Here is a 23383-nt window from a genome sequence, read left to right on the forward strand (position 1 = left end):
TGCTCTTTACGTCCAAGAAATTGAGAATAAGAACTGAATTTTAAGGTAGCCATTCAAAAAAAGGAAATGTTTTGACCAGTAAGCACACACAGATTAGGAAATCCTTCGCAAAGTAATTTGTATCGAACATGCTGCTTCAAAGGGGCAGGGACAACTTACAGTGCTAAATTGTTGGTAATACTGAACAGTTTCCTCCTCTATTTGTTTTTTATGATGGTATAGGGAAGGGCTAGCATTGAAACGAACCATGCATTTACCTGGAGTGAAAATTCGGAAACAATGAAAAAAACCATCTTCAGGGTTGCAGACAGTGGGGCTGACGTCCTCTATTATTATAATGTTCATATTAATGAATTCATTACACTAAGATTAACAATGACTTTCTTCTATATACTGTAAAAATAATATTATAATGTTCACAAAAGATCTAAAGAACTCTTCTTGAAATTCAAAATTGCACCTCTTCACTTTGTAGGTTTGCACAGTTTCTCCGATAAGTAAGCCATTTGTTAATCTTTTTTGTGCACCCTTTCTCCATTTGTTAATATTTCCTGATGCTGTAGTATTGTGCTCATTCAAGAGCATTGCCTAATAAGTAACATTTTAAAGCTAGTGTTAAAAGAATGATTTTTTCATAATCTTTAGAACAGTTTGTTTATCTGAAGGAATATTCAATCCAGGAATGTGATTTGATATCGTATTGTAGATAAATGAGGACAAAGACACTCAACTAACTTTCTTATCAGGGGGTTTCCGAGTTATTAGGGAAATAAGCAATAAACTTTGGTTTCGCACATACTAGGTAATGATTTGTAAAATAAGGTTGCAGGACCTTGCCTTCAAAATCACAAATCAAACACTATTGTAAGTGTTAAGAAAATATTTTGAAAAATATTCCGGAAATATTTGAGCAAAAGCCAACAAGTCAAAATCACCATGCTGGTAGCAACACCTAGAAAGGATTGTGTTCATGAAGAAGAAGAAGAAGAAGAAGGAGGAGGAGAAGAAGATTGACCCAAAGTAAATCACATTTTACCTTTGTGAAAATCAAGTGGTCATATATTTATCTCTCGGCCATTGCGTTCCATCGACAGCTGCTAATTTAAGATGTGCACCTGTCATAAGACATAGATGGTACGGTTGCTAGGTAACAATACCTTACATCACAGCCTGCATGGTTGCTACGGTTCCACAACGCAAATTTTCAGATGACCTACAACAATATTCTGACGTTGGACGAAGCAACTGTCTGAACCTCGATAAAGTCTCCTGCCACGTGCCGTAGAAGTGGATGCTTGCCTGTTGGATACACATAGTTTATGTAGTGCTACAGAGCTATATATCCTAACCTCTGGAGGTGTGACCAATAAATTTGAATACTACATCTGACGTCCTTAATAGCTAGGCCTTGTCAACACGTACATTCTTTCTAGTTATTATTCTGACGGACTTCCAGCAACCAATAACCTGGATCCTTCTGGACATAATGCTAGTGACAGACCCAATAACAGCAGGTTGATTGCCTCAATATGGATCACGAATCAATGATAAAATATCCGAATACACGACATCACATCCATCAGAAATAGGATAATAATGTTATTGTTTTTACGTCCCACGAACTAATTTTTAAGGTTTTCGGAGAAGCCTAGGTGTCAGAATTTTGCCCCGCAGGAAGAATTTTGTGTACCAATGAATCTTCCGACACTAGGCTGACGTATTTGAGCACCTTCAAATACCACCCGACTGAGCCATTCAGTCCGGGTCAGAAATAGAAAAAATTTGACTTGATGGCGAGGACATTCTAATGTTCAGAATTTGCAAGTCGTGAAGATTATCAGCTTATCGAGCAGGTGAACGTGAGAATCTTCTGCGACTTTTGTTAAATCCTTTAAAAGTATCGGATATGCCTTGTGTCCCACAATAGATTTCGCCCAGATTCAAGGCTGGACTGGATGCTCTTCCTGAGCCTACCCCTTAAGTAGGATTATTAGAGTATCACAGGCGGTCGCTATACAGTGCGTCGTACACGAATGAAGTATTTGTTTAGAAGACAACGTTCACCTAGTCCGATGTCCAGGGGAATGAACAAAACACTGCTAAAAATCCCTGGCTGCTCGGGAATAGATTCCAAAATCTTATGAACGCTGAATATTTTTCTAGATAGCTGAACATTTCCATTAAGCAAATAGTAAAGATAATAGTAATATGACTGTAATGTTTACATTTGGGATTGATTTGTAACATCCTTCGGCGGTACTTGAGAGTCACCAGTGTCTCACCATGGCAACCAAGTGATGTGTGTACTTGGGCAAAGTAAACAGCAGGGGCGGTTGCTGGAGGGATGGCTGCGAGAAGTAAATAGATTACAGGGAAGTTGACGGCAAAAATATCCTTTCCTCTCGGTCTGGCTCTCGCCGAACGTGTGACTGGCATATTAGTGGTTCTCCTCCTCGTCTGGAACAACAAAAGATGCCGCTTGATGTGTTTTAACTTCCTGCATTTTGTTCACCGTCTCTTCAGCGAGAGAACCGCTCGCATTCTCTCTGTTCTATAGTTAAACATCTGGAATGACGTTAGATCTTTCCAAGGGAACATCTTTAAATATTACATTAAAACGAGAGACGGTTTTAACGTAGACGTACGTTTCTCGACAACGGGTGCATGGAGAGGAAAGCTTTAAGGCGCTTTCAGTGTTTCGCTAGATTTCATATATCTCAATTTACAGATAAAAGAATGGGATACGCGTTACAATATTTGTGCTAACTATGTGACGTCATACTCTGTTATAAGATGGCGCTCAGTTGGAGGTTAGATGTCGCTGTAAATACATCGTGGTCAGTTGTATGGAACAACAAATTGAAGAATGAAAAAGAGAGATTTGCAAAAGAAAGAGTTGAAACAAGAAGAGCGCATGAAGAAGAAATCAATTTTTCGATTTTCTTTACGTAGCACCGACATAGCTAGATCTTATAGCGACGATGGGATAGAAAAGGCCTAGGAGTGGGAAGGAAGCGTCCGTGACCTTAATTAAGGTACAACCCCAGCGTTTTCCTGGCGTCCAAATGGAATATCACGGAAAACCATCTTCAGGGCCGCCGACAATGGGATTCAACAAACCCGCTACCTCCCGGATGCGCGCTTGGCCAACTCAACCGGTGATGATGAAATGGCACGAAAAGAACGTAATGAGAAACTGAAACAGCGAAAACTACTGTAGTCGAAAGTAAATGAAGCACGACTTTGTTAGAAGACAAGTTTACTCGGAATCTTACTCCCGAACTCTTACTGCACAGAGTTATTACTCCCTTTCCAATTGTAAATATTGAATAAAAATTATTTTCCACATTATGTTTGTCTTTTAATAATATACTTTTCTTGCTAGTTGCTTTACGTCGCACCGACACATATAGGTCTTATGGCGACGACGGGCATTTGCCTGGTGTGAAAATGGGAAACCACGGAAAACAATTTTCAGGGCTGCCGACAGTGGGGTTCGAACCTACTATTTCCCGAATACTGGATACTGGCCGCACTTAAGCGACTACAGCTATCGAGCTCGGTAATAATATATTTATTGCAGCTAATTGCCACATACAAAGAATAAACAAAACCATTAAATGCAGAACTTAATTAGAGGAATTTTCCTTCCTTCACACCTTAGTACGTGATAGCGATCACACTGCATTCCTCATTTGGCGAGTGATACTTCGTCGTGGCGCATAGTTTGAGGTGAAGACCATGCACAGCAAGCTTTGTTGATACGTGCCGTAACTCGTAGTTGGCTTCCTTCCATTTGTCATTCATCATTGCTTCCGTACTGTACAAGTCCAACCAGATTTCCGATTTCTTTCTCTGATGTTCGCGAAATAAACTTTGGTATGCTGGAGTTGATGGGAGAGAAAATTTGTCCCGAATTTCCTCCAAAAACATCATTTCCCTAGTTAGCTCACACACCAGTCTCGAAGAGGTGAATTTAGACAAACATTTGAAAATGTTGCTTTTATCTTCTCCACATCCTTTAAAAAACCCTGTTGCCCTTACTATAAGGAAAAACCACTTACTCTAACAGTTCGTCTCCCTTTTTCTATCAATTCTTGCAGCGCAAATTTCGCAACACTATTCCTTCGTCGGGAGTAAATCAGAACAATTTGTGCCGCTTTCCTTGCGATTTTTACAAGTTCTCGTATAAAGTAATCCGCAGGTATCAAACCCACATGAACAATAGTGAAGTTCTTGCTATTTCCTTTACGCCGCACCGACGCAGAGAGGTCTTAGGGCGAGTATGAGATAGGAATGGGCTAGGAGGGAGAAGGGACTTTGAACAGCGTTGATTAACGTAGAGACATCTGTGAAAGTGGCAAACCACGGAAAACAGTCTTCTACGCTGCCGACTGCGGGGGGTAGTATCCACCACCTCAGTCCGCGGGTCAGAGAAATCCCTCGACAAGCCGAGAAACGAACCCGAGGCTCTCCCTGCCCAAGGATACTGCAATTGCCTGAAAGATGCCTGATAGAAAGACATTAAATCCGGAAAATTGTTAGAGAGAGTAGCTGTTGGTATGTCCTTTCCAACTCAGTGGAAACACTTCGCTGCTGTCAGGAGACACTAAAGAGGAGAGAAGGTGAGGAGCGAAGGAATAAACAGGTTCTGGGAAGGAAACAGAAGGGAAGAAAGTCCAGGAAGTCTTAAATGCATGGGCTCCATAGTTCACCAAACTAAAAATAAATAAATAAATAAATAAATAAATAAATAAATAAATAAATAAATAAATAAATAAATAAATAAATAAATAAATAAATAAATAAATAAATAAATAAATAAATAAATAAATAATAGTGGCAGGATTGCATTTATCCTTTGAATATAAATACGCAGATCCATCCTGGACAATGAAGACTAAGTAAGGTGACATAAAAACAGGCACGAAATTGAAGTACCTTGGTGAGATTCTGCCTAAAAGTACGAATGAAAAAGCAGCAATTGAATACCGGGCAAGAAATATGGAGAAGGCATTCAGACTACGTCAGAACTCTTACAAATGGAAATCACTCCCCTATTAGGACAAATTCAGGCATTACAGTACTATAGTCAAACCTGAATGCTTATATGCATCCAGTAATGGACTCGGACGTCGAAATATGGACTCAGGAAACCAAAAGATGAATTTACTTTCCGCTTAACACCAAACCAAAAACTATACCTAAGATATGAAAATATGGCTACCACAATGAAAAAGGAAGTTGGCTTTCTGTGGAAATATTAAAAGAATGGAGCCAGATAGTATCTTGAACAGCAGCATTCTCACTTTCCGGGAGAATGCAAGTCCCATGGTAGAAAGAAGTCCATAGGCATCTAGAAAAGAGTGAAATCAGTGAACAAGACGTGCGAAACGGAGAAGTATTCAGAAGCGAAGTTGCGGAGGTGAAGGATCAGTCAGACGAGAAAACTAAAAGAACAGAGTATTCCTGAAAGAGGAACGAGCACGAGTAAGATGACGGATAAAGGAGTAAAGAGGAAAGAGACAGAATATGAAAATCCCCAGCCTTTTTCCAGTCATTCGATCGGGTCAGGAATGGAATTAATGGAGCTCCCATTTAGCGGCGAGGATAGGAATTGTGCCGGTTGTCGAAGCCCGTCACACTCTTCTGGGGCAATGATGGCAAAGAAAACCGGACGTAGCCAGAGAAAAACCTTCTCCGCCTCCGCTTTTTAGAGCACAAATCTCACATGGAGAGACCGGGATTTGAAACAAGGAACCCAGTGGTGAGAGGTTGGTGCACTATCACCTCAGCCTCGGAGGCTCTTAGGAAAAAAGACAGAAAACTTGAGAAATTTATGTTAGTTGTGTGATCTCAAACCATTCGTGGTTGAAAGGAAAATAATAATAATAATAATAATAATAATAATAATAATAATAATAATAATAATTTCTCTGTTCATGTCTTACTGTATTTCCAACCATCGCAGGCAGAGTAGGATTTTCGAGGTCAATTGTGCTATTTTCCTGGCTCCTTTCCGCAACTGGCGATACCTTTCACCTTCGAGATAGTGGAATTCTTCCTGCGTCTCCTGCCACAATTATTAGGACAAACTGATATTCCGAAGGAAACATCATATCCTCAACGTGCAAACACATCTTCACCTTTTCTAACAAAATACGAGGTATGAAGGTGAAAATAGTCATTCGAACTCTGTATTCACTGGGTCTTTGCTTTAGGAGCACATCAACATAGCTTTAATATTATTCTTCCGGATGGCTTCTTTAGCTGAATGTTTGTGGAATTCTCTTTCTGAGCATTGAGTTCGTCCAAGCGTAATGGACCGGATAACTTGTCGATGTAAGTGACAAGTCATCCACGTCCGAAACCAATACATAGGAGGTAAAGGTCAGAGTATGTCAGCTCAGTGAACTAAATAATTCGCCTCCTGCAAACTGTGAACAAGTTACCAGACACATTCCAGGAAGGAAATAGACGATACGCTGATAAGATGTACGCAGTTCACGCATATACACTGTCTGAGTAACGTTCTAATTGTAATTTAAAACCTGAATCAATATTTGATGTGACTAGTGGCATGCGTCTGAAGTAGATTGCCCGACTTTTAGTCTGGATGTCGCTGGTTCGACAGTGACTTATTCTGTGCTATTTTTGTCATGAAAATTATTTGAATTCTTACGTATCTCACGCCGCAAACATCATTCCCAACTTAACATTTATGTCCTCATTCCGTGGACACTCCTGCAATTATTCCCACCTGTTTGTACCAGCTACCATAGTTCCTACGTAATAATAATAACATAATAATGATAATTACGTAATGGCCACCACTTCAAAGATTCTACAAACTATTGGATTATTATTATTATTATTATTATTATTATTATTATTATTATTATTATTATTAATGTTTATCCTGTGATAATATAACATTAACCGATACTAAAACAAACAACAAGTATACTCTACGCGGACAATAGTTCAGCTATGAAAGTTGCATAAATATTAGGGTCCCGGCCTTCTAGAACCCCTACAATTTATGTAACTCTCGTTACACAACGGAAGAGCGGGTAGATGACAGTTCCTTCCAGCTAAGTTGGTTTGCATTCTAATATACTACTGCCTAAACATCCGGACTCTAATAGTAGTTATTATTAAGTATTGAGGACGATCACAGGTACAGACATGTGAGATCAGTGGAAGGAGGGTACACGGATGAGGAGATAAAATCTATCAATCACTACTGATCTGCATTTAGGGTAGTTGCCCAGTTGGCAGATACCCTATCTGTTGTTTTCCTAGCCTTTTCTTAAATGATTGCAAAGAAATATTAAATTAATTGAACATCTCCCTTGCTAAGTTATTCCAATCACTAACTTACCTTCCTATAAACGAATATTTGCCCCAATTTGTTCTCTTGAATTCCAGCTTTATCTTCATATTGTGATCTTTCCTACTTTCAAAGACACCACTCAAACGTCATTACACGCCATCTCTCCACTTACAGTTCGGAACATACCACTTAGTCCAGCAGCTCGTATCTTTTCTCCCAAGTCTTCCCACCCCAAACCTTGCAACATTTGTGTAATGCTACTCTTTTGTCTGAAATCGCTCAAAATGAATCTTTTGTTTGGATTTCTTCCAGTTCTTGTATCAAGTAATCCGGGTGAGGAAGCCATACACTGGAAGCATACACTAGTTGGAGTCTTATCAGAGACTTATATGCCCTCTCCTTTACATTCTTACTACAACCCCTAAACACCCTCATAACCATGTGAAGAGATCTGTGCACTTTATTTACAATCCTATTTATGTCATCACTTCAATGAAGATCTTTCCTTAACTAAGTCAGGTGGTGGGGTCTTGTGAGGGGAATAGAGGAGGGTAAAAGAAGTAGAGAAAAACAAAGACATCCATGACCGAGCTCGATAGCTGCAGGCGTTTAAGTGCGGCTAGTATCCAGTATTCGGCAGATAGTGTGTTCGAACCCCACTGTCGGCAGCCGCGAAGATGGTTTTCCTTCGTTTCCCATTTCCACATCAGTTAAATGCTGGGGCTGTACCTCAATTAAGGTCACGGCGGCTTTCTTTACACTCCTAGCCCTTGCCCGTCCCATTGTCGCTACAAGACCTAACTGTGTTGGTGCAACGTAAAGCAAAAAACACCTTCCACGTTAGACTCCGCTTTTAATGATTTCAGTGTTGTAGAAGTAAACGATGCCACAGAACTTGTTGCAAGTAGAGGACTTGGGAGGATTTTAATACATTCACAGACTGAACGCTGCAAGGCATAAGAATCCATAATGATGTTTGCGCTTTCTCAACTAGTCACGGCTTCCTTTGGTTTTTCTTTATAAAACTCGCTCGGCATGACGGATTCACGACATGCCAGACACACATCAGAAGCAACTGGTCGAGCAATGAGAAGAAACACATATTACCCAAAATTATTAAGCTGGGTGAGGACGGAGTTGTTTCACCCAATTAATTCCACACAGGGAGCTGCAAGAACGTGAAAAAGAGAATAGGAAGATTCTCAGGAATATTCTCAGTCCGCAGAAGACTAGTGATGGACTTGGACGAAAAAGAGAAATAAGGATCTCTACAGGTTCACACAATGCGCAAACGAAGCCTGAAAGTCTACGGACACTCGATAAGAATGGATTACAAAAGAAATATCTTCATATACATCATGGGGTTAAAGGTCACCTCCACGTACGTAGAAGAGATCAAGGAAGATGCACTAGATTCCACTTCTTTGCTAGTGGCTTTACGTCGCATCGACACAGATAGGTCTTATGGCGATGATGGGACAGTAAAGTGCTAAGAGGTGGAAGGAAGCGGCCGTGGCCTTAAGTAAGGTATAGCCCCAGCATTTTGCCTGGTGTGAAAATGGGAAACCACGGAAAACCATCTTCAGGGCTGCCAACAATGGGATTCGAATCCACTATCTCCTAACTGCACGGCCAACTCGCCCGGTTTGGATTTCACTAGAAGTGATTCAGAATAGAAGTGATGATGATGATGATGATGATGATGCTTGTTGTTTAAAAGGGCCTAACATCTAGGTCATCGGTCCCTGATGGTACGAAACGTAATGACAAATTAAAAGTTCAAAATCATCCACTGACCAGAATAAGAATGAGTGGGTGGATATGAATTTAAAACCATCAGTGGATCCGACCCAGAAACAAAACTATTACTGACTAACGTACAGCTTCTAAATCACAATCCTAAGCGAGGATGCTTCTTGTCTAAAGGGGTCCAAAATCTAGGTCAACGGCCCTCATGATGGTGCTTATCGCTAGGAAAGTAGAACCATGGTATTAGTCATGTTGCGATACTAATCAAAAGTAGCGTAGACTCACCGTGTTTCACTACTCACAAGTATTGTACGTCGCACAAGTAACGCACACCTATGGCGTTTTTCACATAATGGCGCCACTCATAGGCAACGCTAACCCATGGTGTTTCTCACCTAGGAGTACTAATCACAGGTACTGTAAACCCACAGTGAAGCATTCTCTGGTGTTACTAGTTACAAACCTATTGTGTGCCTAACATAGTGGTACTACTCGCAAGTAAAGGTAACCCATGGTGTTCCCCGCGTGATGTACTAATCACAAGTAGTTTCATGGTTCTAACAAAATAATCCCTTGGTCGCCCCTTTTAGTCGCCTCTTACGACATGCAGGTGATACCGTAGGTGTATTATTCGTCTGCGTACCCCACCCACAGGGGGTCAATAGAAGAGAGTTCAGAACTCTAAAATAATTGAAAGAGAAATCTATAAAAAGGAGACCCAAACGAATCATTTCCGAACAGGAGAGATAGATGAGAAACGAAAGAATGAAGAGGTTTCGTGAACTGAAGAGAAGAGAAGAGAAGAGAAGAGAAGAGAAGAGAAGAGAAGAGAAGAGAAGAGAAGAGAAGAGAAGAGAAGAGAAGAGAAGAGAGCAGCAGAAAGGCCAAGAAGCTCGAAGTTCTCTGCGATCCATAGATGGTCAAATTCGGAAACAAGAAAAGGAACTGATCTGAAAGTGTCCCCTCACTCTCCATGGCGGAGCTTATAAATTCCCAGGTAAACTTTCTCCTTCACCCGGTGGAGACTACCACCGAAGACGGTTCATACGCACATCAAGTTCGTTAACCAAAATTAGCTTTTATCTACTCACCGTCTGTCATTTACGCCGCAAACATTTACCAGCCTGCAATCTAGAATGTTCATGTCTGTTACTTTCTACTCATGAATAGGATATCCTGAGTGCACCCATATTTCGCTCCCGTTCACCAGATTTGTTCCGAAAACGTACCGATCTAAATATAATGTCGTCAAAATATTTACTTCAACTGTATGGTTTCATCATATATATATATATTATTCCCGTAGTATAGATCCCTTTTGCGGCGCTCACAAGTAACCGATTGTGTCTATCGAGCATTCAAAAGAAAGAGAATATACATTATCAGTGATGAATTGCACTCTAATTTCAAAAATATAGATAATTTCTTTAAAAAACTGAGTTTAAAAATGTTGTTCGAAGTGTGCGACTTGCAAATACTGTTGTGGTAGGAAAATACGCGCTATCATTGTTGTCCACTTCATATTTTGGCCGGTGGGACGCCTGTTGTATGTCATTATAATATGCTGTAATTATCAGTTAAGGAAGGAATGATAGTTAAACCAAAAATTACTTCCGGAACATTCGTCAGTGTAATAATGCACTTGCGTTTGCTTTCGTTCAAGTGCATACCATAAATGTTAAAAAATCAAATATTACATTAAGTGGTAAGTAAGACTGATTTGTGTATTCCTTAGTTCACCACATACTTTTATAAACATGCGAGATTTCTCTCACGGGTCCCCTAGTTTTCTATAATACATCTTGGCGGAATACGCATCGCCAGTACTTGAAGTGATCCGCCTGCTCCAGATCTCATTCCCTATTTCAAAGTCAATCATTCTAGGTTGTTTCACAATATACACAGGGACCCGGGTGTTTAGGACGTAATAGTCTAGGATGCAAACTTACTGAAGCGAGTGTACTAGCCCGGACAGCGGTTCTACTTTGAGATTTGCAGACACATTAAGAGTAAGGCCTATTAAATTATTTTGAATGTATGTTACAATACGGAACAGCGGGCTAGATGACACTTCCTACTAGATAAATTAGTTTCCATTCTAACATATTACTGCCTAATTATCCGCGTTCTAGACGTAACTTTGGTAATGGAAATATCATTTTCTCTTCACACCCCTGAACAAGGAAGGTATTAAACTGAAGTGCCATATCACAGATAACTATGGCTTGGGAGGTATTTGTTGGAACGAATTTCTAAGCGCAGGCGCGCAAATAGAAACGAAGTATGTACGTACCTTAATAACTCAAAATTAGTCACTAAGTTTCCTCAGTGGTCCGAATTATATCAGCATTACGACATTTACGACCTGTTCTTCTCCTCAAGGGCCGGCAATTAATGAAAACAGATGGTGTTAGGAACTATGAAATTTGCATTTTATGTGATGTACATATTTGAATTGCGAGGAGGATGGACGGATGTGTCTGAAGGAGAAGGGGACGAAGGTGCGAGCAATAAATATTGACAGTGGGTGGAGAAGTAAATGGCTCTATTTGGGAGCGTGCAACTGTCGTGTAGATATAACAGGAGAGGGCGAGAGAGACTGTACAGTCTGGGAGTACATAAATTGGTGCTTTGGAAAAACAATTTCTTCGAAATATATAAGAATACGTTTTACATTCGTCCATAAATTCATAGTCCTTCAGGTGGGCAGAGATATACTGAATCATTATCAGACACAAAATATATCCCGTACGTCTAAGTTCTTCCACCAACTGTTCGATTCGTACGAGCGATTTACCGAATTTCTTCTGAAAATATTCCAGCACATTCCTCACATTTGGTCCACTTAATCGACCCTATAGTGTCATGGGAAATAATGGTTCAAACACACACTTTTTTAAGCACACTTAGCGCCATTGCGTGCAACTACTTCGGTGACGTGGTAAGGTCAAATTTTAGTCTGACAAAACTCCTGCAAAATACTTCTGCAAGCGAATGGTCGTACCCCTACGGCGACAACAAACCAAGAGATAGGCCAACAAGTCAAAGATCTAGCCATCGAAAACAAACAATTCTGCGAAAATATAAAAAAGAAACTCGAAAGAAATTCCAATACCCTAATGAAAAAAATGACTCTTATTCTGGAGAGACACCTACACCAGACAGATCTAATAGCAGAAAAGCAAACTTAGAAAAACACCAAACCGCAAGGCAATGTAGAAACGACAGAAGCAGCAAAACTGTACAGACCACCAATCAACTCCACTGAAACGTTAGCAGGACACAGTGGCGACAAAGGCTGGCCCAACCTACCTGTAAAGAGGATCAACCATGACATCCCAACACGTGCAGAATCGAGTAAATATGACGCAGTGCAGAAGAGACCCCTGCAGTATGACGCCGGAAGCCCCGAGATAGGAAAGCTGAGAGCAGCACCGCAGACCGCTTGGATATTTGTTGGAAGACTAGACCCTGACACAACGGAAGAGGACATAAGGAACACCTAACATCAAACGGAATCACCAAGATTTTCGGATGTGAACAACTACCCTCACGTGGCACAAGTAAGGCCTTCAAAATTGGTATACCGATGGAATAAAGACATTTAATTATGCACGCTGATCTCTGGCCAGAGAGGGTAATTTAACGTACCTTTCGATTTCGAAGGCAATAACCACATAAAGAAATTTACCCAAGAGGCTAAATCTGATAAAACTCTAAACATCCTACTGTGGAACGTAGAAGGCCTAAAAAACACATTCAACAAAGCACCAGAAGACATCTGGTCAGAGAGTGATATCATAGTAACCACTGAAACTTTCTTGACAGAACCACTCAGTCTTGCGAACCACTACTCAATCCACTCACTTGCAAAACCAAAGCTAAGAGGCAGACCATAGGGAGGGGTTTCCGTATTCTACAAACCTTCAGTTGGATCAATCAATAAAATATTTAAGAAAGACAACTCGGTAATAATGAAAACTTCAAAATTAACAATAATAGGATTATATATAACGTGCGGCTCCTCCTTAGACGACACAATAGAGATAAAAGCTGAGTCCATTGCCCGAACAAAGTCAGACAAGAACATCATCCTGGCGGGAGATTTCAATTGTAGAATCGACAAGCCCATCAATAAAACGAGGGTGATGCTGAATATGCTATACGAAAAAGGATACACCCTGATCAACAAATCAAACGAAATAACCTACGTCGCTCATAATGGCACAAGTGTGATCGATCTAGTTTTTTACAGAGGAACATCTCCATAAGCAATCAAAGTGGTCTTTCGACGGCACCCTCTACATCACTTACCAAACATATACCCATCAGGACGACCATCACACTTAAAGAACCCAAAGAAAATGCGCCAAAAATAACCAAAAGAACTTCCAGGAAGATAGACGTCAATTCCTTAAACAACAACACTAGAGCAATATATGAAGCTAATCAGCATCTAAAAGCCAACAACATAAACCGTGCGTTGGTATCGATACAAGAAGCCCTAAAAACTGCAAGCATCCCGGTCATACAAAGGACAGCCAAACCATGGTTCGATACAGAATGATATCTGCTGCGAAACGAAGTTCTGCAAGCCCTACATGAGGTCAAACTACATAAAGAAAGGACCGTTCTGGAAACATACGCAGTCGAACGTAAAGAATACAAAGCCATGCTGAAAGCAAAAAAAGCACTATATATAGAAAAATCAAGACCTTAGGGAGGCATAAGAAGCAATTAATGACCCTTCTGTAGCCACCAGGAGAAAGTACAATAGAAAACAAGCGGAAATCCAAATGGAAGTATGGGAAAGGCACTTCTCGCAGGTTCTGAACCTAGAACAATAGCAAACTGCATACAACACTACTCACCACACAGGAACTAGCCCAGGCTCACAATTCACAGCAGAGGAAGTGAGAGCAGCAATACAGGAGACAAAAGACAGGAAGGCGACCGGCCCAGATGGGATCTACAATGAGAAGCTAAAAGACTCAGCAGAAACCCTAAGTGAGCTATGGACAGACCTGTTCAATAGATGCCTATCATCAGGGGAAATACCAGACGAATGGAGGAAATCCACGATAAAAGTCATCTACAAATGTAAAGGCGAAAGCAACGACCCAAACCCATACCGTGGTATTGCTCTGGAGAACACCATTTTCAAAATCTTTACAAACCTAATCCTCAAGAGACTCACTCCGGCACTAGATCCAATGATCCCTGAACAGCAATTCAGGTTCAGGAAAGGAAAGTCCACCTTGCATGCCGTAAGCAATCTATTAAACGACATAGAGGAAGCTCTTAGACACCCAAAAGGAATATTTCACACAGTACTCGTAGACTTCACAAAATCTTTCCACTTAATGGCCAGATCAAAGCTTGTTCAGAAACTGGAACATAATGTTAACGGAGGACCACGGATTCACACGGGTAATAAGGAACAGTTTGGGCTACAACAAAGTGGAAGTATGTGACGGAATATCGAGCTCAAAAGAAATAATCCAGACAAATGGAGTTCTGCAAGGGGACCCACTGAGTCCCACCCTGTTTAACGTCGCGACACCAGACATCACAATTATTCTAGAGGAAAAAACTTCAGTTTCTCTCTATTTTTACGCAGACGACATGGTCCTGGGTTCCCCAAACCGGCAAGAGCTACAGAAAGTACTAAACCACCTTCACAATTAGGCAGTTGATATAGATCTCAGCATAAACCAGAGAAATATAGTGTACATAGCTTTCCAAAAAGAGGGCGAACTAGCAGGGGAAGACAAAATATCTCTCGGCGAAGAAGAACTCACGTCGGTTAATACTTACAAATACCTCGGCGTCACCCTGAAAACAACGTGCAAGTCTTTCAGATAACACATAAAGGAACGAGCAACAGCTGCCACCAGAGGAATATATGATCTGAAGAACATAACCAAACTCATTACGAACTGCAATGACACTTTTCCACGCCAAAATAACTCCCAATGTCTTATACGGCCTAGAGCTAATATGGGAAAGGCGAAGCACAACAGACTTCACCGCGATAGAAAAGTGAAAGCTCGATTCCTTAAGAGAGCACTGGGCGTGGCAAGATCATCACCGTCCAGACTAGCAAGGGAACCTTTCTATATAGAAGACCTCCGATTCAAACTACACCTGCCATCCACCCTGCAAATGGAGAAGGTACTTGAGCAGAAGCATCTGAAGCAACAGGACATACCACTGGACTTTTACACAACGGAAGCAATGACCGATAGAAGATGGACACAGGAAAATCAGGAACTAAGAAACGTAATCACTAGACTCGCCATACACGGCTTCCATCACAAAATTTGCAAAAGCATTAAATATCGTGAACCAAAAAAAAGAGTGTATATGTTCTCTGTGTGAGAAGCTATGCGACAAATACCACATAACACTGTGTAGTAAGAGGGAAAAGAGCATAGTTGACTATAGCAAAGACTAAACCGCCTCGAGCATCTGTGAATCGCAGTATGTAACCTTGAAACCTATTGTTGTATCCCATTATATGGCCATTTGGCTCCAATATTATTGCTAAAACACCTGTATATGGGCAGCGTTACATTATTTCGGTACTGATATTTGGGGCCATCAATGAATGATTAACAATGCGCATACGCGAAGAAACGCAATGTGGCTCGATATTCGATTGTCCTCACAGAAGACCTGTTAGCAAACTGAATTGGCTCGTCGTTAAATTCTCCCACCATCATTCTAAATTCACAAACTATTGTCTTCGTCTTGGCTTAAACGCAGGATCACAGCAATATCCTTACGGGAATGGGAAGTAACCAGATTGTGATAACTTTGGTCCACTGCTCCTGGAACCAATAAGATCTCTGTCTGCAGGACGCGTCAGTCTATTGACTCGACTGCAAAAGTTACTTCATCCCTCTAAGTTACACAGAGCCTGCTCCCAACTGATCATTAATTCTATTCTGGTGCACAGTTACAACCGTACAAGGAAAGACGTAATTGCTTCCTGAACAATCTGTCCATTAATATAACACGGAGGTTTGTAAAATAATATCTTGAGATAGTAGCAATTATCTTTTATTCTGCTCAACGTTTCTGCGATATTTCTATGAATATTAAGAGTAAAGACGATTAGAATCACTAACGTTGAGAATGTTCTTGCATACCGATTGTGCAAGCTGTGAGACCCGTCCTTGAGCTCCTCTTGCCTTAACCATTCTATAAGTTGGCTATCATCTTCGTGATGACTTTCAGTAACATTTCGGAATAATTATCCTCAAGGCATTTGGTACCCGAATTCGGTACTTTCTTTCATTCCTCCCGATATGCCCCAAGAATTCCAGCTTTCCTTGTGAAACGTACAGAGTACACGAAATACGGACAGTGCGTGAGTAGACTCGGGAATTTTAGACAGTATTAGAATGCGAAGTAATATTTAGTTTTACTGTACTATATGTTACCGTATGTATCATATCCCCGGGTTAAAAAGCCAAGAATAACGGCCGAGAGGTTTCGTTGTGCTGACTACATGACACCACATTATCTGCAGACCTTCGGGCTGAGCAGCGGTCGCTTGGTAGGCCAAGGTTCTTCAAGAGCTGTAGTGCCATGGAGTTTGTTTTTGTGTTTATGGATCATATCTATACTGTGCCTAGCTGTACGTTTTCTCTCCGTTTTACTTTCAATCTTTCATTTTCTTCGTTCTTTTCATTTGCTTTTATTTTTATTGTTATTTTTTTGTGCCTGTACAGTTTTGTTAGTTTTAATTTTAATATTTTAATTCTTCCGCTACTTTTGTCATTAGGTTATTTATCTTCCTTGCTCATTCATTTATTTATTTATTTACATTGTGCTACTCCATTGTAAATATATTTTTCATTGTGGAACACTGTAATTCGGCATCTCGCTGCTTCGGTTCGCAAATAAATAAATAAATAAATAAATAAATAAATAAATAAATAAATAAATAAATAAATAAATAAATAAATAAATAAATAAATAAATAAATAAATAAATAAATAAATAAATAAATAAATAAATAAATAAATAAATAAATAAATAAATAAATAAATAAATAAATAAATAAATAAATAAATAAATAAATAAATAAATAAATAAATAAATAAATAAATAAATAAATAAATAAATAAATAAATAAATAAATAAATAAATAAATAAATAAATAAATAAATAAATAAATAAATAAATAAATAAATAAATAAATAAATAAATAAATAAATAAATAAATAAATAAATAAATAAATAAATAAATAAATAAATAAATAAATAAATAAATAAATAAATAAATAAATAAATAAATAAATAAATAAATAAATAAATAAATAAATAAATAAATAAATAAATAAATAAATAAATAAATAAATAAATAAATAAATAAATAAATAAATAAATAAATAAATAAATAAATAAATAAATAAATAAATAAATAAATAAATAAATAAATAAATAAATAAATAAATAAATAAATAAATAAATAAATAAATAAATAAATAAATAAATAAATAAATAAATAAATAAATAAATAAATAAATAAATAAATAAATAAATAAATAAATAAATAAATAAATAAATAAATAAATAAATAAATAAATAAATAAATAAATAAATAAATAAATAAATAAATAAATAAATAAATAAATAAATAAATAAATAAATAAATAAATAAATAAATAAATAAATAAATAAATAAATAAATAAATAAATAAATAAATAAATAAATAAATAAATAAATAAATAAATAAATAAATAAATAAATAAATAAATAAATAAATAAATAAATAAATAAATAAATAAATAAATAAATAAATAAATAAATAAATAAATAAATAAATAAATAAATAAATAAATAAATAAATATTTCATTTGGTTAAGAAGTGTCATCTCGGTACTGAGTCTTGTTAATGAACATCGCACAAGATGCTGGAAATGGACTCATCTGAAGAAATGAAAAACTGAGGATCCAAATGCCCTGACTCCACTTCACTAAAAAATCATCGGTAGAAATCAACACGTAAATGTTCGTATGGACGCTTTAACGGACGCACAACAATAATTTGTAAGAATACAGATGCAGCAGTCTCTTAATATCCACTTGCACAAATGAACAGCGTTGAGATTTCCAAGCTTTCCTTCAATCCAGCAATGTGTTCTGGTGTTCGAACTCTTTTAGGACAGCTACGGTTTCTATTCGCTGCAGAGCCCATTTCGCGACATTTTGACACAAAGTTTTGCACTACAGACTTAGCTAGAGGCTTTCTCAAAACACTTCTCGTATTAAATTCTTGCACAAAACTTTTCGCGCAGGTTTTTCCACGGATTATGTTTCTCGTAACACTCAACAATGAACACGGGCTGTTTTATCGCGAGCACCATTCAACTGGTCACTGCTCCTCCACTCCCTCACGCGTAATGACACAGAGACGTACTCGGGACATGGACACGCGCAGACACGTGACAGCAACCAAATGGTTCATCAAATGGTTCATTTCCTATGATGGGCAGTTTTCCTGTTCATGAACGAGGGCCAATTCCGTGGGAATATTATAAATATTTTTAGTGCCAGATTTATTTTGTACATCCATTATACGGTATAAAGCTACAATGATTCCGCTATGATGATTTGAAGAATTCTAGAACAACAAAATAGCGACTCGCAGCATTTCATAAGCGCTTGACAGCCGTATGTAAGCTTTATACAAATTATTCTAACTCTGAGTGTATTCTCTTCCTCTAGCGGTGGCGATGTCTTATGTGTTCTCGCTCGTTTATAATATTCAAATCTTGATCGAATAACATGAGAATCACTTGTCACCTAATGCAGAGCTATGTGCTTCAAGAATTGCTCTCATGCCACCCCTGGTTGCATACCAGCCTGGGGCACGAGCGCGACGTACACAGTGAAACGGAGAGAGAGGAGGGAGGGAGGGAGGGAGGGCGGAGTTTGTGGAGGAACGAGCGAATTTTCAAAGAAAATAAATGGATGTCATCCATTTCACGTTCATCTGACTGCCCCGCTCCCTAGTTCTCTTTCTAGCTGCAGTGTTACATATGTACCAGGCTACACGAGGAAAAAGATACACGCGATATTAAAACATGGAGAGCTCGCGAAACACCAACAGTTAACCTTAACATAATTTAATGATAAAATTAATTGGTCGTCTTTGTTATGAAGACGAACAATGAGAGACGGAATGTTGCAGTGATGTACACACAGACTGCGCTCCGAATTTGTTATTTAATATAATCCGCATGGCGACAGAATTATTTTACTTAGAGATCTATTGTGAATAACACTAGTGTAGCATATCCAGGGTGTTTCAGTGATTATGATACGGACTTTCAAGGAAACTGGACAGGGCACATTTATCAATTTTAGATGGGGAACACCGGTCTGGAAAGGCCTAAGTCGCATCTTAAAGTCAGTGCCATTTGAACGAAGGGTTTCGCTCCTCGAGAACGGATGCATGGAAACAACAATTCTACGACGCTTTTACTGTTCGGCATCAAAAGTATTTAACTTAGGATTAAGTTTAATGTCTCGGTTGACAGCTAAAGGAGGTTACCTGTTGGAAAGCAACTGAAGAGCTGAAACAGCGCTTCAAAGTTAGACCAAATTTTGTGCTAAATATGTGACGTCACACGCATACTCTGTTACAAGATGGCGTAGTGTTGACTCGAGCGCTCAGCTGGAGGTTAGCTGCCGTTGTGAATACATCGCGGTCAGTTGTGACAAGGTTCTAGCATTAGGGCCTAGGAAAAAAAAGAACGTACCCAAAGGGGGAGGGAGGTGAACCGAGGTTAGGGAGTTTTCCATACGAAAGTTCATCTGTCATTTATTCCAAGGTAGTAAAAGGTAGCAACATGTCCAACTCGTTGGCTGAATGGTCAGCGTACTGGCCTTCGGTTCGGAGGGTCCCGGGTTCGACTCCCGACCGGGTCGGGGATTTTAATCGTTTCTGATTAATTCTTCTGGCTCTGGGACTGGGTGTTTGTGTCCGTACCAACACTCTCCTCTTCATATTCACACAACACAGCACACTACACTACCTACCACCACAGAAACACGCAATAGTCCATACATCCCTCCACATGGGGTTGGCGTCAGGAAGGACATCCGGCCGTAAAACAGGGTCAAATCCACATGTAAGACGCAATTCGCACCTGCGACCCCACAGGTGTGGGAAAATCGGTAGGAAAAAAAGAAGAAATGCGAAGTACTGAAGCACCTTACAACAATTACACACCAATAAATATCTATTGGCTTCGTATAATTCATTACAACCGAACAGAAAGTCTATTACCAAAAGCAATATAAATTACGAAAAAGGAACGGCCTTCAATTGACCCCTAGGCTCCTGAATTATGAGCCCGGTACATGAACACAGCACAGAACATGCGGAATTACAACTCATATCCAATGACACCCCCATTCGCTGCCACAATCATTAACCTTTCACTCAACATATACTCACGACTTACACTCCGATCTTCGCAGCCTCGGGTTCTAATGGAACCCCTAATTAGACCCTCTGATGAAGCGAGAAATAATAATGATTCTCAACTGCTGGACACAACCAACCACCTAGACTACGCTTGAGAAGGGAAGGGGAAAGAACAGGAGGGGGAACAACCAATGTCGAAATAAAAAATAACATACCAAAAATATACAGTACACTCAAATCATAGCGCAGGCACACTTCAAGCGTCTGTAAAAGTCTTAGAGAATAATTGGAAGATAATTTCTTGTTATACAATTTTAAAAGATAACTAACAAAAAACGTCTGTGACAGTTGTATAGAATAACAAATTTCAACATGGAAAAGTAATATTTGATTAGGATTCGGTAAAAAAGTTCAAAAGAAAGATTTGAGACGAGAAAAGAGAATGATGAAGGAATAACATATACTATCCACAATATTGTTTTTTTAATTTCTAATAAGTAAGTCTACGAACGCCTTAAGAACCCTGCGGCCGTTAGAATAGTGGCAGCTTGCCGTAGGTTGCAGGTTTGTCAGAGCATGTGGGTTCGACTCCAGCCCGTATTCACGTGCTACTCGACAACACTTTAATAAGACATTCCCGAAAAGTTGGATACCAAAATGCGGGAGCGTACTCGGGATTAGAAGACAAAGGATAAGTTAGGAATGAACTCTGTATGCACAATCCGTACCAGCTCGAACGGTGCGGACAGGTGAGGCAAGTCGAGGAGGATAGGTTACCTAGGGGAGAAAATTGGCTCGGAGATGGAGGATAAAAGATTACTGGATACTGGCTGCACCTAAGCGACTTCAGCTATCGAGCTCGATATGTATAGAATTAAACGAGGGCACAGAGCGCGTTATCAATAGCGGATTGTGGCGGTGGTCAGTACATTCATGGAGGCTTGTAGACTGAACGCTCAAAGGTACAAGAGCCTATAATGAAGATCTATGTATGTATGATACCGAAAAAGCATCAGTTTCTATTCGGAAGATGGTGGATTCTAATCCCACTGTCGACAGGCATGAGGAACGTTTTCCGTGGTGTTTCCCATTTTCACACTAGGAAAATTCTGGGGCTCTGCCTTAATTGAGGCCTCGGTAGCTTCCTTCCCACATAGCCTTTTCATATCCCATTGTCGCCTGCGTCGGTGCGATGTCAAGCAAATTGCAAAAGAAAACATATGTAATGGTATTCGTTCTTCTCCTGATGTCCTCTGAACGGATCTTATCCCTAAGGCTGATCCCTAGCATCTGTCGCTCCATGGCTCGTTGTGTTCGCTGAAGCTTGCGAGCACTTTCCTTCGTCAGAGTCATCGTTTCCAGACCGTAAGTAGTAACTCGTTGGTCAGGATGAATCTTAGTTTTCGGAATGTTATCCAACTCATACCTATTCTGCGAGGAATTTCTGCACGTTGGTTGTCTTTTCCAAGTTTTATCTTGTATCCAGGATAGATGTACTCATCGACAGCTTCTATATATTGGTTTCCCATTTTAAGTGGTTGACTGTCTTGGCTTAGTATTTTCGTTTTATTAATGTTAATTTCCAAACCAATCTTAGCAGAGGCAGTTTTCAATTCTTGGGTCATGTTTTCTAGCTCATCTAGATTTTCACTTATGAGCACAATGTCATCGGCAAAACGCAGGTGGTTCAAATGTAACCCCTTGATTTTTATTCCTTTATTATCCCAATGAAGGGTTTTGATAACAACTTCCAAGGCAAGGGTAAACAGTTTTGGGTAGATTGTGTCACCATGTCGTACTCCTTTGCCAAATGGGATTTTATTGGTGATGAGGTCTTCGTCCACTTTGACTACGAATTTTCCTTGGACATTTTCTTTACGTCCCACTAACTACTTGTACGGTTTCCGGAGACGCCGAGGAACCAGAATCTATTCCCGTAGGAGTTCTTTAACGCACTAGTAAATCTACCGACACGAGGCTGACGAATTTCAGCACCTTCAAATACCATCGCGCTGAGTCAAGCTCGAGCCTGCCAACTTAGGCTCACAGCCCGACGAAAAGTATATAAGAGTAGAGAATGTGAAACCTGATTGAAGGTACTGTGGCAGCTATTTATGACTTTCACGTAGAATATCATCGTCATAACTACAGCCTTGATGTTTATGTAACAATACAAACAAGTGTTCTCTCTTCCGTATTGTAACATAACGTTTTGGGGTACAGGAGTCTGAGCCACTAATAGTCATACAAAGCAGCTGACGATGGGATAGAAAAGGGCTAGGAGTGGAGAGGATGCAGCTATAGCCTTAATTAAGGTACAACCGTAGCCCACGGGCTACAGTACAAGGTAGAGTGCCAAATTCCGTCAACGCACCTAATTTCGTCCCCCTAGGGATTTCCAGTTTGCACGGTTGGTACCTAATGTTTAGCCACGCGCAGGCGCGTAACATCATCCTGTTGTCTCGTTGACAGAGTTGGTTGTGTGTTTCCGTGTACAAGGAGGATTCAGTTTTCATGCTGACCTGAATGAGTGCAGCATTCAAATTAAGAGCCTGTTATTCCTAGAGTGAGCACTGATATGGGCATGACTGGTGCAGTTCTCGGCGTGTAATCGCTACGGTGAGATGGTTGGCGTAGTGGCCATTAAGAAAAGTCAGTGAATGCTCGTAATTTCGTCCCCCTAAATTTTATTTGTTATTTATGAAGTTTATTAATATTTTCAGATGGAAAAACGCAAGCAGTGGGATATGGGGCTAGAAGGAGGCCATTAAGGAAGTGAATGACAATATAATGGGTTACAAAACGTGGATGTAAAGCGTTTAAGAGGAAATTAAAATTTATTGGACAT

The sequence above is a fragment of the Anabrus simplex genome, chromosome X, assembly GCF_040414725.1.
Source record: "Anabrus simplex isolate iqAnaSimp1 chromosome X, ASM4041472v1, whole genome shotgun sequence".
Taxonomy (NCBI): Eukaryota; Metazoa; Arthropoda; class Insecta; order Orthoptera; family Tettigoniidae; genus Anabrus; species Anabrus simplex.